Raw genomic sequence first — 15,692 nt, 5'->3', positions numbered from 1 at the left:
TCCTTTCACTTTGGGCTTGTCTACATGGCGATGCTCAGAAAAGTTAATGCAAATTAACATTTAAAGTGGATTTGTTAAACTGCTTTAACTCTGGGTGGATGCTTTTAGGCTGCATCTACATTAGCACTTATGTTAGCAAAACTTTTGTCACTCAGAGGTGTGGGAACCCCCCCCCTCCCCCGAGCAACATAAGTTTTGCTGGCCTAAGTGCTCAGGTGCCCAGTGCTATGACAATAGGAGAGCTTAACGTGGCTACCTGAACAATCTAAAGATAGCAGTGTGGCTACAGCACCATGGGCTAGTCGCTGGAGTACAAACCTATCCAAGACCACTTTAGCTCATGCCATCCACTTGCGCTGCTTCAGCTGCACTTTAAAAAAAAAATTGTGCTAGCGCAATCAAAGCTACCTGAGCTGGACATTACACCTCCAACGGCACTGGAGGCTTGCCCTTAGATTACTGAAGCCATGCATTTTCAGGGTGTGTCACTGCATGTCCACCTACAGCAGTCTGGCTGGAATGGTTCAGCAGCTGGGCAGATAGGTGTGCCTCCACTACGGAAGTAAAGGATAGAGCCTACGGCGAGCAAACATGTAACAATTTTAGGGACACTTAACCATGTGCATAACTCATTAAGTATTTCCAGCATTGGAGCCTGTCACAGGGTACTCTCACCACTAGTGCTCCTCTTCACAGATGCCCTGGGGATTAACTCCCTCCAAGTCCGACGGCCCCTTCCATTGCTCATTCGCATGCCCCGCAGCCTCTTTCTGCAATCAGGGATGCTCTCTCTTCATAGCTTTCACCTCTGGCCAGGTCCAACCCCCGTTTCCAACGTCTCTCCATTCAAAACGGCAGTTTTCCCTTCAGTGCCCAAATGGTGCCACTTCCCCAGTGGCTGGTAGGGGAATCCAGGCCCATCCTCTATGCCGGGTTCCAGCTCAGTGACCCTCTAATCAGCAGCCAAGGTCTGCAATATCCTACCATACCTCACCTCTCTCAGGCTTTCACTCCATCAGCCTCCTAGATAAACCCCTCCTTCAGGGCTTGGATCCCCTGAGGTTTCTACTCTCCCCCTGAGTGGGTTGATTTCCTTCTCTAACATCCAGAGAGCAGCTATAGACTCCCTCACTGCAATGCCCTTCTGCTGCCAACTTCCTGGCTTTATGCTAGCCCCACCTGTTTCTTCTCAGCTGGGCTCCATCTTCAATCAGACTTCCAAGCCCTGGCTCTCCCCCAGATACAGCCTATCAGGTTAATTAACCTATTTTAACCTCCTCTTCCATGTGTGGGGTGGACACCCCATCACAGGGCCATAAAAATAATTGGTCTGTTACATTCACTGAGGCTCCCATTTTAACAACTGCTATCATTGCTAATGATAATACTTTATTTTCTTACACTAATAACCAATGTTAGTGATGGAAAGTGAATTGCATTAACCTGACAAAGCAGAATAATAAAATAATAATATTGCCATTTCTTTCAAAATCTACTCATTTGGTAATGTAATTGGCCGAGGGAAGCAAGGTCTAACACTCAACTCGACGGCATTTCTCTGTCTGTCTGAAATATGATAATTGACTACACATCAAAGAATTGTGTGATGGCAACCTTCCAGCATAACAATATCCCCATCTCAGCTCTGCCCTTCCTTCCAATATAGTGTAAAATGTTGGCACCCTGAATGACTTAGCTCCCAGACAGAAATAAAAGAAACAAGAATGGGGCCGGAGGACACGCAAAGGAACCCCTGGCAGAGGGAGAAGTGCGAGGCACACACAACATCTGGCATTGAGGGAATATGGGGGGAGGAACAATGGAATTAGGGAGGGGAAAATGAGGGACACACAGCTCCTGTCATGTACTGGAGGAAGGAGGGTGGGGGGACACAGAGCCCCAGGCCTTGCTGGGAAGGGGGGCATGAGAGAGAGGGGGAATGAGGGGGACAAACATAGCCCTGGCATGGGGGAGGTTATATGTGGGGTTGGCAGGGAGTCCCTGAAATAGAAGGGGATGGGAGGGGGCACCCACGGAGCTCATGGTGGGGAATGGAGGGATGCAAGGAACACCTGGTGTGTGCAATGTGCTCGGTCTACGGAAGTGGCAAAGTGTGCGATCGTGTTGTCTAATCTGATGTTGGTTGTTTACGTTGCATTCTGGGAATAACAGAGCTTGTCTGGCCAAAAATCTGAACCTCACTTTTGATTTGCTCAGTGTTTGTGTCTTCCTTTGTGTTGCATATGACTGAGAAAGGTACAGAAGATTGTGATAAACTTCATTTCCATTCCAGTCTGTAGTTGAGGAATGCTATATAACCAAAGTTTGTTGCATTGGTTGTATATGAACAGTGCATAATAATACACTTGCTTTTTAATGTTATCCTTACTCTTCCAGCTGTATTCAATGTCCTGATATAGCATTTTACAGTGAAATAAGGATGATTTTAAAGTACAGGACTAGGATTCAAGGACCATGGCTTCTAATTCTTTCTCTTTCACAGATTTCCTGAATAAAACACTCTGAATCTGATTCTTAAAATATTCTCAACAGGCCTTTATTTTCTGCCCATAATTTTTCAGGTTTAATTCATGGCATTTAGATATCTAGGTAGCTGTTTGTTGGGACCAATTAACTACATAGCCATTTAAATTCTGTGAAATGAGTCTGTAGTTACCTGCACAAAATTAGTCAATGCATTTGAGGCCCTTTATCACCTGTGCCACAATTCTTTAACTATAAAATGAAGATAAAACTGACCTAAGACACAGATGTTGTATCATTTAATTCAGGAGTGTTTATAAAGTACTGAGAGATTCTTGGAGGGAAGGCAAATTATTATATTGTTAAACATGATGCAGCTAGTAAAGTTTGTTGCACTCAAATGCCAAAATCATGGATATATGCAAATCAAGTATGTGAGGTTACAGTTCTTCTGGAATCCATTCCCATGATAATTTCACGCAATTGAAATGAACCAGAAATTAAAGAGACCGGGACAGACAAACTTCTGAACAAACAAAAACTTGATTTTATTGAACGTCTTGGGATAAATCGGACTTTAAATGTACTCTCAAAAACAAACAAATTTGCAGGCAGTTATTTATTAATTTAGCATAATGTGATTAATAAAATTAAAAAGCTGCTCTGGGCAGGATCATACCACAGTTATGTTTAGACTTACTTTGCTGGTCATGGCCGGATATTTAAATGGTTGCTTTGCTTAGAACTAGAAAGGCTCAAGAGTCCCTGGAGCGCTGTAATGCTGCTCACCAGGGAAGGCAGTAGGTTGTATAGTTATCTCCTGATTGGGGCAAAATCACTACCCTGAAACCACACAACCTACTACCTCACCCTGCTAGAGCATAAGTAAGTTCTTTTGAAGAAGGTTAGCAATTCAGTGGGCTTTGCATCCACAATCCCCAAGTAGAAATCTCTTGTGCTCTAATAGTCCATATATCCTTTCTTTGTTACCTATAGAAAGAATAGCACACTTGCGAACTTTGCTATCAGTCCTTCCTGACAGTCCCGGTGCAAACTGGTGGAATGACTCAGTAGAAATAAGAGTTTCAGTCAGCAAGGACTCTTCCTCTCAGTGTAATGTTTGTAACAAGAAAGTAAGATAAATCAGCAATCAACGAACAGAAAAACTCAATAATGCTAGCATCATCACTCCCGAGGTGGAACTCAATTTCCCAAAATGCATGCTCTCTGCTTTGGGTCCATTTCTGCCCTGCACCTTAAACTGCCACTGCCACTTGTGCAAAGTGGGTGCAAACTGCCACCACGCTCCAATGGTAACATTTTATGCGCACTTTTGCACTGGATGTAAACGACTGCACATGGTGCAGGGCAATGGAGAATCAGGCCATCTGTCTTCCAAGTGGCTACTCTGACGGCCTTTCCCCTGAGCACATATGCTAGGGGAAGGGATGCAGAGCTGGAGTTAACCCACTGTTCACTGGAGATCATACATTACCTCTGCACCCTGTCATACATACTCCCAGTGACTCACTGAAAATAGTGAAAATTCAATTGGTTTTTAATATAAATTACAGACATTGGAGCACTGTATGAGTGCTAGTCTAATAGCAGTAAGAGTTCAACGGCAGATTCTTACTAAATCCTCTGATGCTGGGGATGGCAGTACAATCCAGTAAATGGCTGTGAGATGCATACTAGGGAAACCCAACTTTCGGTATTAAGGGGCTAATATTTTAAAATATCCAATTAAAATGTCCTTTCTAAAACGGAATCCTCTTATTAGATCACAAAAGAGAACATTCTTTATACAAGATACTCTGGTAACTGTGACTCAGTGGCCGGTTGCTCTTCTGATACCACGATGTTTGCAACCTTCGGCCTCCATCCTGCAGTGAGCTCCATACAGGTGCAGGTTCTGCCCATGTGGAGCTCATTCCAATATCAAACTCTAGTAAGCAAACGCTACTAGCTAAAGTAAAAGTATTTTCATATTTTGCAATCTGACAAACTTTAACAATAATTTCAGTGTGTTCAATGTTGGGGAAAGGTGCTGAAGTGACATTCATAGAAACGAACATCCCTATTTATCTCTAGATAGGTATCATACAGGCAACGGTAGTTCAAACTCCCATAACCATCCAGACAATGTGCTTCAACCATAGCCCTATGAGACCTATTATATCCAGGGTTTCAATACTTCAGTCTCCAAAGGTTAAAACTTAATATGATTAATTCCACAAATGTATTGCTAATAGACAAGTAGAATGTCCTACAATCCCTACCATAGCTGTAAAAAGAGCCTGACATCAATAATCTATAATATGCTTAAACTGATGAGAGAAATTCGAATACAGAATTCCAGTACTTGTTAAAGTACCTCATGAAAAACTTCTAAGGCATAGACTAACTAAAGCTAGTTTTTGTATTCTATTTGAATCCAGCTGCAAAACTGCAAATGAGTGGAAGAAGCCAGGGACCATCCCACTTAGAGTATTTTTGTTTTATGTTTTGAAGACACATCCAGCGTTGATATTACAGCCACTTCAGGAAAGACAGTAGATTGTATAGTTATCTGACAGGCAGGGTATAACCCTAAAACTATACAACCTACTACCTCACCCCAAAGGACAGTCAGACTGATCAGTTGAAACTTCAGTAGTCTTCCCAGATAGTTGAACTGCATGTTGATGACCTAGAAGACAAAAAATTCTAGAGAAAAATATTAATGGTTTGGAATTTGAAATAGAATTTCTATCTATTAGTCATTTTGCTTAACTAGATGCAGTGTGATGTCTGAAACACATTTAATGGACATGCAACCCTTAAAGTGATGTCAGAGGCATGAGGAAACAGGATACAGCATTCATTGTTAATAAATGCCACTTTTGTATGTCCAGGTCTGACACAACTACAAAACCAATTTTTCCACTTTCAAAAGGCATCATCACTAATACCTAGAATGCTGATGCTGGTTTAGTGAGCTTGTTTTATAATGCACCTTGATAATCCTTACCAATCTTAATAGGCAACAGATGAATTTCCCTAATTTACTTTCACAAGTACTGAATGGATAAATCCATAAGACTGAACCAAGAATTTGTCAAGGCTATTAGGAAATTTTATGGCTCACTTAAACAAATACGCTACCCTCCAAAGGATAGTAACACGCTCTGAATCAATGGCCAAACTAAACATTCCCCCTGTATTACATATGCTTTGGTTACTGTGACTAGGATAATTGCCACCGTAGTATAATTTATTCCTAATCTCACACCTATGCTAGAGTTTGAGGCAGCTGTTAATTCCCTCCACCATCTGGCCTTACTGAACACAACACCTCTCATTCAGTAAAACCTGGGAGTGGTAGAAATAACTGCGATATCAGTCCGAATTCTAGTATAAACACTGCCTTAATAAATAACCAAACCTTTTAAAAATCTATCCTAATTTAATTACTTTTAATGTCTCCAAGGTAATTTTTATTAGACAATAAATTAAGGAAAAAAATAGACCATCAGAGAAACCCAATCAGAGAAACCCAAAAGTGTATTTCAATATAAACCTGGTCTCACCCCATAGGCACTCATCCACACTAGGTTTTCTTGGGGATAAGCAAACGGGTCTTCTGCTTCCAGCATAATCAATATTGGGACCTAAAAAAACCCCCCAAACACATACACATCAACTTCACTCCACTGCATATTGAAAGGAGTAAGAGGAGAAAGAGCACAAAGAAAGACAGAGAAATCTCATAACAATAAAGGTACATCTTCTCATGGAGAATCATGCATAGCAATCACTCCCTCACCCAATATTATGCCAATGATAGCTCAAGGGACAGCCCCACTTTAAAAGAGATAGACAAGAGCCAAAGTGCAGTGCAAAAAAGGTGTACTTTTTTTTCAGGTGTACTTCAATAATGACCGCACCACATCTGAAGTCAGAGGAACATTGTCTGGGCTTTATGGCGGGCTGCGGGAAGGTCAGAAACTGCTGCAAAAGGTGAGTGGTGGTCAGCTTTGCAGCACTGACTCACTCCCTGGGAATGTGAGGTCAGAAGGCTATAAAGGAGCAAGCCCTGGGTGTTGGAAGCTCTTTCTCCAAGCAGCAGGCAAGGAAGCACCCACCCTCCCTCCCCTAGAGGTGGCAAATATCGGGTTGGGTTAAGACCTGCTGTGGGCACTGTGCTAATCGCTCCTTTTTAGGGGGGCTGGTGGAAGTGAGTTTTTTTCATCTTCCCCACAGCGGGTGTCAGGGAGGACCTTTTCTGGTAAGAAGAAAAGGTGGTAGGCTAGATGTCGCAACTTATTTTGTAAGGGTGGGGCAGATGTCCAGTGCAGGTCCAACAGGGAAGGCATCCAGTGACCAGATAAATGGCCTGGTAAATGACTTAAAAGGAGGTGCAGGATAAAGGAACAGAACAATTGTGGGGGTTTGGGACTCCTATGATTGGTACAGCAGGGAGCCAACTCCCCCTGTTCTTAACCCTCCTATGAGGGGGGTGGATGATAAGGTCCAAGCCATGGGTTGGCTGGAGGACCTAGATGGAAAATGAAGGGGGGCTGGTGGAAGCCCCGAGTAATGATTTGAATAAACATGGATTTGCCTGCCCTGTACACTTTATCTGCTGGTTAGTCCCAGACATCTATATAATAAAGTTGCGGCCTGATTAAAATCCATATCAAGTGTATCCTGTCCTTCTTTCGGTATAGCCGGACAATAAATAGGTGATTTGTAACATAGCACTGCAGGGACAACCTGAGTCATCAGCTACATCACCTTCAAGAGACAAACACACTTTCTAAAGAGCCACAGAAAGGAAACAAAATGCAGATTTCTAACCAAATCAGACAATGTGTTGATCTGTAAAAGCCAATGTTATGTCATCAACTTTAAAGACTATTTCACTGTCGGAGACTGACACCATATATGAAAAAAGGCAGCTGAATACTATGAGTTGCACACTGTGCATATTTGTTGCATGAAGTGCTGACGATGCAATTCTCCATATTCTGACAATTGGACAGGAGGAGCTATTTTATAACCACAGAGTTCACATATTGTACTAAATACACAAATATTTAATGTTTTGTTATTCTTTTAGATAATTAAAGAGATTGCTATAATATTAATATTGTAACTGACCAGAAAAAGGAAATTAAATAAAACTTGACATGTACACTATATAGAAGCAGTAGCATTATATATTTCAGTGTTGTATTACTGTAGATTTGTGTACAGTGGTGGCAGAGGATGCATTGAAACCAAGTGCAAAAAAGAACTGGAAAACTCTGAGACTGAAAGCATTATGGCTTAGCACTGCTTTTTAAATACCTAAATCCCTTGGAACTGCAGGTTCAAATTTTGGAAAGGCCAACTCAACCATTCAGTCTTCCTAAGGTAAGTTGTGCTCCAGGCAGTTTAGCGTACATCTAGCTTTCAGGTGATGTGTTGAAATCAGTGGTATTTTCTTATCTGTGTGGCAATCAAAGATCCCATAGCACTTTCCCTAAAACTCCACTCCCCACGGTTGTGCATTTTGCACAGGCTGTCCATCATCCTTCCACCCAGAGGTAGCTGCTCTTCAGTGGTGCTTCGTGTATGTGTATTATGCTCACCCGCCTCATGTGAAGTGCTCTCGGAATCAAAATCCCAGACTTACTTAAATAGAAAGTACTGTTACAGAGATAGAGAAAAGCTGATTGTATGAATTATTTTAAAGAGATATATGGGAATTTGTCTTATACCATAAAGAATGAAAGTTAAAAACCATGTAACTTTTAGACGTAACAATCCTTTGAGCTGGATGCCCTGTTTAAGGCAGTGCCGCGGACCAAACAATCTGGCATTAAAAAAAGGTATATTCACTTCAAAGTAGTGGAGTAAACTCCCAGGTCTGGAAAGCTACAGCTTCAGATCCAACCTTTGAAGCTGATCCCTGTGACTATAATAGGCTGAATGGAAACCCCATATCTAAGCATTGCTAAATTTGGGGAAAGTTTGGACCCAGATTGATATTTTACAGCTCCGGCCCCTTTTTATGATGAGACTGCACAAATGTATTTTTTTCCTCTGTTGAACTTGTGAGTCATTTGGAAAACAAAACAAAATGTTTCATGACAATGGTCACAAAAATTTGATATGTTCCTTTTTTTTTAATAGAAAAATATCAAAACTCTGAATGTTTTGACCGTCCGTACTTGTGTTCAGTTTATTGTCCAGCAGATGTAATTAAACGTAACTCTGCAAAGCCTCTCCTCTTTGTAGTAGTTAGATACAATATTGCCCTAACACTGTGCTTTCCTGTGTGAATTCATTATGGGAGGGAGGGGGAGGAAATTGATTTATGATTCAGTTTCCCTACCTGTAAAATGGGGGAAATAATACGTTACTTAACTATTTTACAGGGGTGTTGTGATGATCGTTAGTAAAATGCTCTAAAAAGGCAAAGTGCTTTAAAGATTTATTATATTATGGTTATTAACAGTTCAAAGCATTCACAGGCAGACAACAAGATGAAACTTAAAAATGTGCAAAACCTTTATTCAAAAATTTAAAATGATTATTGTTCCGTTCTGACAAGCTGCTCATGAACTTATTGTAATTGGCTAACCCACCAAAAGAGGATAATCTTTACAATATTTAGTACCACAAAAATGCCTATTTATTGTCTCTGTATTAGGGAAACATGCCTATAAAATAACTGTTGGGCAAGAGTTACATTTCCAGTTCAACAACTGTTTCCAACTAGGAAAAATTACATTGGCATGTGAACCAATGGGAATAAATATCTCGGTCAATTTTAAAAAGCTACTGAGCCAGCATAGTTATTGCTGTGATGTAACAGGAAAGATGACAGTTTTACAGTAGGTTTTTTATATAATTCAATGCTTTCATAATGAACAGACTGGGAAAAACAAAAACAGCCTTTTGCAATTATAAAGCATCTTCCATCTGAAGAGCTCTATAGGATTTACAACTGGGAAGCTTCACAAGGCCCCTAGGAGGAAGGTAAATACCACAAGTGTGCACCTTAGTAAGCCTGGAATATATAAATGTAGGAACTTGATGGCTCAAGAGGTTGGTGATAAGGACATTTCCACATGTAGGTTGCTGGTTTGAATGCTGGCCATATCAATGGTTCCCAACATTAGTCAAAATCTGTTAATTGGCTTCTGTGAAATGACTTAGTGGTCTCTGTCCAATGCTTAATGGCTATTTACAAAAAGAACAGGAGTACTTGTGGCACCTTAAAGACTAATACGTTTATTTGAGCATAAGCTTTCGGGGGCTACAGCCCACTTGATTGGAGGCACAGAATGGAACATATAGTAAGGAGATATATATACACATACAGAGAACACGAAAAGGTGGGAGTTGCCCTACCAACTGTAAGAAGCTAATTAATTAAGATGAGAAATTATCAGCAGGAGAAAAAAAAATGTGTAGTGATAATCAAGATGGCCCATTTCAAACAGTTTGACAAGAAGGTGTGAGGATACTTAACATGGGGAAATAGGTGTAATGTGTGTATTTAGTCGCCATCACACATGGCACCAATTCATACCCTTTATTGGCAATTTTGGCAGAGCGGCAAAGGACTGAGCGTCTGATCCAGTTCTTGTTGAAGTCAATTGAAGGTTTCCCACTGGCTTTGGATCAGGACCTAGATGAGACACTAAACTGCTATCTTGAGTGACTAGACAGCAAGTGTGAAAAATCGGGACAGGGGTCGATTTTTACAACAGGGGGGTAGTAGGAGCCTATATAAGAAAAAGATCCCAAAATCGGGACATCTGGTCACCCGAGTGCTATCTCCCCCTAAGTGGTCCCATCAGAACAGGGCTGAGGCAGAATGATACGACAATGTGAGGAAGACTTTTCTAAAGCTTCCACGTGGGAGTGATTTGGTGTAGAGAGGCTACTTGAGTTGTCAATCTGGCAAACTTCATCCACTGCAAATTCACTCAGTTTCTTGTAAATATTTTTAAAATGAGTATAATAAAAAAACCCCACTGCACTCTTATCCGATGAGAAGCAAAAAGTGCTTCACAAACATGGTTAAATAAGCCACGCAAAACACCTGTGAGGTAAGCAATGGATCTATAGAGATTACTTCATTCACCACTGAAATGCAGCTACTTCTGGAGTGGCAAATAGCAACTGTTTAACGGCATATGGAACACTATATAACAGTTTAGGATGGGTGGTGAAGAAGGATACCATATCCAACTGAAATTGCAGGAAGGATTAGGTAGACACAATGATATTTGACCAGAGCACCAAGTTTAACATCCCTACTCTGAGGAAAATACTATGGGGTCTTAACTGATGACATATGGTCAGGACATTAAGTTTTATGTCTCATCCTAAAGTAAGTATGAAATTGTTTTGCACTAGAAAACACAGGAACACAATTCTGCTGGCGAAGACCCTACTCACTTAGAAAAACTCCCACTGACTTCACTGGGAGTTTTCATGAAGAAGAAACATTGAATATGGTGGGGACTTGATCCAACGTCCACTGAAATCAATGGGAATCTTTCAAGTGTCTTCAGTAGCTTTGGTTCAGATTTTTAGGCCCCAATACAGTAAGACACTTAAGCTTTATGCTTGGGATTAAGTGTTTTGCTGTATTGAGATGTTGTCATGACCCCTGGGTCGTGAACCCAGGCCTGTAGGATTCACTCCAACCCTCCACCTGGTGGCCTGCTGACAATGGCTTACCTGGAACTCACAAAGCCCAGTCCCAATGTGAGACTCCACCCTGAGGTCCAATTGGCAGAGCTTTGGAGAAGCTGATTGGCCCACTGGCCCTACTTAAGCCAGCAGCAGGAACCGGAAGTTGTCGGAACAACCTGGCTCCACTTTGCTCCTTCAGATTGATTTCCTGGCCTTAAATGCTTGGATCTTCAGACATATGGTTTTTTAAATAAATTCTTCAAAAGACCACCCTTATCTAAAATGCACATTTTAATTACTATAGTAAAAAAACTTACTTCCAAAGTCTTCCTGTCCTTTCTGTCCATCCATTTCTCCCTTCTCCCCCCACCCACTGAAGGAAGCAACAGCCCTTTGCTTCCAGATAGCTGGACAAAGAGTTTCCCTTTCTTTACTTCTGACTATCTGATGAACTAGTTTTAAGCAAAATCAGTACCTTAGTAAGATATAAAATCCTTTGTTATGCCTAAAATCTTTGGAAAGATATTTTTTAAAGTTGGTGAAATTTCATAAACACGTGTATTGTTATGGATATCACACACAGTAAATTAGTGTTCCCTTTTTCTAAAAGCAATGAACACTGTTATGAACACACTAAACCTCTGTGACTGATTAATTTAAAATAACGTCTGTTTCAGTGAGTTAAATATGTAGTAATCTGGAATGATTACTTTATGAAGGCTTAAGAGTACATTTAAAATATAAAATCAGCTTAGAAATACTGATTAAGAAAATGTAAAACAGAGAAGAGCTGCATCATGTATTCCATAATATTTAATGTTGTATTCAGCAAGATAGCTGACTCACCCTTACTACAAAGTTTTTGCAAATAAATGTCTGACAAACTTCAGGGCATATCAAAAAACCTGTGACTGACATTTTTTATTTCCAAGTTTAGTGCTTTTAATTAGGTTCCTTCTGCATGTCCATTCTGCGTGAGGGAGAGGGTACAGGGGTCTCTGCAGGGAACTGTGACTCTCTGCCACCATGAGGCGGGCCAGGCGTCTTGTTATTCTTTCTGCCTTGTCCCTCTGCCCCCGCCGGGCTGCAAGCTCAGGCCGCCGTTGGGCATAGGAGCACCAGTTTAATAATAGGGCCCTATAAATCCTAAGGACGGCCCTGGGGGTGCCAAAAAGCAGTGCCCTGGCTCGCCAGGGAGGAGCCGCCTTCTGGAGGCACCAGAGAGCCAGAGCGTCAGCGGCGAGCCCCAGCCATGGAGGAGCCGGCACAGCGCAGGGGGGCAGGAGCCCTGCAAAGGCAGCAGCACTGCTAGCGGGGAGCAGCCGCGCCCCCCGAACCTCCTGCCCAGGCTGCGGCCTGGCGCCCCCCCGGGGGGCTCCTGCAGACTGCAGCAGATGCATGCAGGCAGAGGCCCCTGTGCGCGTCTCAGCTCCCCACTCGCCACACTCGGGCTCTGCGGCTCCCGGGCATGTGAGCTGCTGCCTGGGCGTGGGGCCCTGAGCCTGCTCCAGGAGGGGCAGTGGCAGTGGCTCACACTCCTGGGAGCTGCAGAGCCCGAGCGCAGCGAGGTGGAAGCCGGGGGGGGGGGGGGCGCACGGGGGCCTCTGCCCATATGCATCTGCTGCAGGAGCCCCTAGGAGCCCCCAGAAGGCAGCTCCTCCCTGCCAAGCTGCTGCAGCAGCCCAAGCCCGGCAAAGCCAGTGAGTGGACTCGGGGCGGGGGCTGCCGGGGTGGGGAGGGCTCCCGGGGGGTGGGGTGGGGGGAACCTGGTCTGGGGAGCAGCCCCTGGGCACGGCTGGCCCCTGGAGTCTATAAAGGTTCGTTGGGATTTGCCCCTCAATGAACCGATGTTATGGGCGGGGGTGGGTGGGGGCGCAAGGTGGAAGTTTTGCCTAGGGTGCAAAATATCCTTGCACTGGCCCTGCAGGTGTGTGCCTGAATCAAGATCCCCACCAGAAACTCTGCTGTCTCCTCCAATCTCTGTAGATCCACATCTCAGCCCTGAGAGCCCATTTCCTTGGACCCTGTGGTAGAACTACTGGAATCCAGTGGTTTCATGATCATCCTGACAGTGGTAGATCGCTTTTCTAATATGGCTCACTTCATTCCCTCAATGGGTTTATTGTCCACAGGGGAAACCACCTGGCTCTGGATAAACAACCTAGTCAGTCTTCATGGACTTCCGGCTCATATCACTTCTGACTGAGGTCACAGCTTACTGCTCTGGCATGAGTCCTACATTTATTAGGAGTCTACATCAATGTACCCTCTAATTTTTCCCATCCATGTCTGGAATGAATTTTGTAATGTGCACCAATATGAAGGTGATGTGTGGCAGACTGTGTGCCTTGTGATTCCTGCGCCTTCAGCTTGATCTATTGGCATCCTGACTCAGCTTAACTCCTGGCATCTGACTTGTAGTTCCTGATCTCCAGTTTGGCTGCTGCCGCTGACCCTCCGGTATCCTGACCCAGGAGACTCATGGCTGCAGACTCTGGTTCCAACTACTAGGTCTGGCTGGCCATGATAGGCATTAAGGATCAGATTCAAAACCACTGAAGTCAATGCATTTTGGATCAGGCCCTAATATGTACCGGAATAGTGTTTTAGAAGCAGTCCACCTGCTCATATGAGACAGAAAGTCCAATAATCAGTTACTTAATCATATTTTTTTCTAGTAAACTTAAGGAGCCAAAATCATCTTCTGTGTAATTCTGGCTAATAAAACTGGAGTTACATGAGGAGTTAATCTGGCCCAAAAAGCATATATACTGACACCTTTTTTTAAAGGTAAGTATGTCATTACATGCCTCTCCCATATCAACTAGACCAATTTTATTTGCTTTCATAATTATACAGGATATTAGAAGTACTGCAGCATGGTCCTGTTTAATAGGTTAGTTTTATGTGTGCACTTCAAGAGAGTGAATCAATGCCAGTTACCAATTTGGTGGAAAGGAGTTGGAAAAGGGCAGCAATTATGAAATTATCTAGAAAACGTGTACAAGTTAAATCCAATACTGTGGTTCCCTAAGTGACTCTGAACTCTTTAATAATTTATGTATGGAAGAACAGAGGCTTTAGTGGTCCTAAAAGCCTGAACATGATATCAGTGTTAAATATAAAGGCAACAAGGTGTCAAAATATGGAAATATGTTAAGTTAAATAATACCATCTGTGATGATCTCACATACTGTAATTTGATTAATGGCCTGAACCTGCACAGGGTCACTTACTCCCATATGGAGTCACACTGAAGTCAATGGAATCCCTTTGTAGGAATGGGACCTAATTTATGTTTTCACAAAAGAAGCATAATGGATCCAAAAATACAACTTTGCTCATAAGATGGTTTTCAAACTGTTGAATACCAAGTCTAAAGCAGTTCAACAGTTTAAAGGAAGTGGGCCAGATCCTCAGTTGGTGTAAACTGGAATAGTTCCAATGGCTTCAGTAGGCAGCTCAATCTATAACAATAGTAATATTTAATACAAAATCTCTGTTAGTTCTATTGGTGTACAGTGCCTAGAGTGTTAGGTGCTTCAAAACCTGAATTAAATAGAATAAATCCAATTATATTTCAAAATAACACTTTTTCTTAAACACTGGGCCAGAACCTCAGCTGATGTAAAATGGAGTAGCTGCACTCGCTTAAACTGTATTTAATTATTGTAGTTATTTCAATTTACGTGGCACTTATCTAATGCTCTAGGTGTTGTAAACCAATATGCAATACAATAATTAACATGCTCAGAGACAGAACTACCCAGAGCTTTTGCAAAAAAAAAAAAAAAAAAACCACCGAATCATCAGGACTGATCAATGCCTCCTTTGAACGTTCCTTTTTTTTATTATTCAGCTAATAACAATTTAACGGGACACTTTAAGCTTTATAAAGTAAAATTGTTTAATTTATTATGGGCTGTTTGTTTTATACGATTTATCATCCATGGATTTTCTAGCATAATCTTTACGACTACTTACTTATCAGTTGATTTGTTGCATTAGTCCTGATGGGATTTCTGCCCAAATATAACATTGCTGCCAAGCATGACACGTACGACTGATAGCAGCAGCCGCAGAACAAGCTCACGCTCTCGTGTGTTTCTGTGAACTCAATGGTAGAAAATGATGATGATCAGATGGTAGTTTTCAGAAATCAGAACAAGGCCAAAATTCAGAAGAGATGAGAAATCTATAGAGAAAATGACAGTGAGAATATTTTTATTAAAAAAATATTTCAAATAAATTTTCGACATTTTGCACTGAACAAAGAAAAAGAGACAACTGGATGGTTTGGGAGCCAATGCTGCAGTATATGGAAATGAGATCGGTCAGATTGTGCCGATTCAGGAATGAATTTGGCCTCTGGTTACTAAAGAGGTTAAGAAAACGAATCAATTATGTTTTCTTTTGTTAGAATTAGTTAGCTAACTATAATAGTTAATAAGATGATGGGATTGATCCTTATACAGCAGCCTTCCTCTCATAAGTGCTTCCCAAATATTAAAAATGATCTTAATATT

This window comes from Chrysemys picta, chromosome 1 (genome assembly GCF_011386835.1).
Source record: "Chrysemys picta bellii isolate R12L10 chromosome 1, ASM1138683v2, whole genome shotgun sequence".
NCBI classification, from domain to species: domain Eukaryota; kingdom Metazoa; phylum Chordata; order Testudines; family Emydidae; genus Chrysemys; species Chrysemys picta.
This window is presented reverse-complemented; position numbering follows the sequence as displayed.